This window comes from Sorex fumeus, unplaced genomic scaffold (assembly GCF_029834395.1).
Source record: "Sorex fumeus unplaced genomic scaffold, SorFum_2.1 ptg000034l, whole genome shotgun sequence".
Lineage (NCBI taxonomy): Eukaryota > Metazoa > Chordata > Mammalia > Eulipotyphla > Soricidae > Sorex > Sorex fumeus.
Window position 1 is genome coordinate 16571363 of NW_026606091.1, and position 1780 is coordinate 16573142.

The window sequence follows — 1780 nt, forward strand, 5'->3', positions numbered from 1 at the left end:
TTGATTCCACTGTTCTTCCTGCATTAACATAGCCTCAGAGACCTGGGCCCTACGTAAACAGGATGAGAATGCTATTCGGGTCTTCCAAAGAGGAATTGAAAGAGCTATGCTTGGAATATCACGTTTCACTCAAATGAGAGAAAGAATCCGGAGTTCCGACACCTGTCGACGTTCAAGAATCAGGGACGCTGTCTCGTTCACCAAAGTGTCAAAAATCAGATGGTCTGGTCATGTAATGAGATTTAAATATGACTGCTGGACTAGAGCTGTTGCTGACTGGATCCCACAGGATGTCAAAAGACCGCATGGCCGCCCATCTACCAGATGGTCAGACTTCTTCATCAAGATCATGAACGATCGGTTTGAGGCTCTTCATGTTCCCAGAGCGAACAGATGCCATTGGGCTACACTGGCACATGACAGGGATTAATGGAGACGTTACTGGCGCCCATCCAAGCAAATCGACGACTAACGGGAAGTTAAGTGATTAAATGACTAAGGGAATAAGCTGAATAACTTGTTGGAGAAGAGAGCATAGAGAAATGGTTACAGATAAACAAAAGAATGGGACTGACTTGGGATCATTCTGATGGGTGTGACTTGATAAATCTAAGCTCCTTGTGGCAAGGAAGAAAGGACAAAGCAATGTCATCCTACACCTTGCTATTCATATTTTACAGAAACTACAACTCGGACTTCATTGGTTTTGCATAAAAACATTCAGCTTAAAAAACCTAATACTAGAAGACCATACTTTCCTGTATCATTTCTGAGTTCATTACTAGAGAAGTTTCTCCATTTGTGTATAGCACCGAAACCCATGAGGAAGAGCCAGAGCATATTTTCTGGAGCATCAAGCCAGTTCTAGGTGTTGGTTTAGCAACTGCCTTTTAACATTGATGATCATTTTTTTCTTCCTCTGGAAGAGGGAGAAGGAGAGGATGTAGCCTGAGTGGTTTCATGGGGGAGCGGGAGGGAGCAGGGGACGGGTGAGGATAGGAGGGGAACACCTAACACTAAATTCAATATTCTTATGTATCTAGAAGCTATGTGTACCACGCCATCTCCACCATACATACAAACACACATACACCCCAGAGTAATAGGTCTTTTCAAGTTTGGATGGTAAGCCTTCCTAGAAGTATACAGGAGTAGTGAGGGTCATTTGAGGTGATACTCTACCTGGCTGTACAGGCCTGATAATTCTATATTTGGAACCTGCAATGATGTGCTGCTTGGGGACTAGCAATAGTGTCATGTGATCTTGTCTCTAGGCTCCAGGGCTACATCTGAGAGTGTCCCTAATTTTCTTTAATTCCATACCTTGAAATTTGCATTTAGAAGTCTCCATGTTCACTTCTTTGTACCTTGTGTTTTGAAAGGTGTAAAATTTGACCAGTGGAAGACATTGAATGTGAAGATATAAGAAACTAGTCAAGTAATTCTAGAGAAGAATATTTGACCATCGTAAGGAAGAAAGTCAAGATGCTTATTTTACATATTATGTAGAAATCAATGGGACTCTGTGTCAGGCTATGGGGTGGGTGAGAGCCTTCCCCACCCCAAGGGACCCAGCCCCAGCAGCTGACCTCCACCGCCCAATCACCGCCACACTCCAAGCTGCTTTCCGGACGCTCAGGCAGAACCTCACGCATGAATGAAGTCCTACAGAACCCAGATAATTTGGAACTTTGTGACCTTGGACTCTGGACTCAACAGGACTAAGAACAGAGATCCTCTGCCTGATTCCCCAGTCTCCAGTGACTCAGGGATCACACCA

General features: G+C 44.1%; 1 non-coding gene across 1 annotated transcript; it reads left to right on the top strand.

Annotated features, from left to right (window-relative positions):
• Nucleotides 1–744: 744 nt before the first annotated feature.
• LOC130026677 (small nucleolar RNA U3) lies at nt 745–957 on the top strand. Its single transcript, XR_008792882.1, has one exon. It is a non-coding gene; the product is annotated as a small nucleolar RNA U3 (small nucleolar RNA).
• Nucleotides 958–1780: the final 823 nt, after the last annotated feature.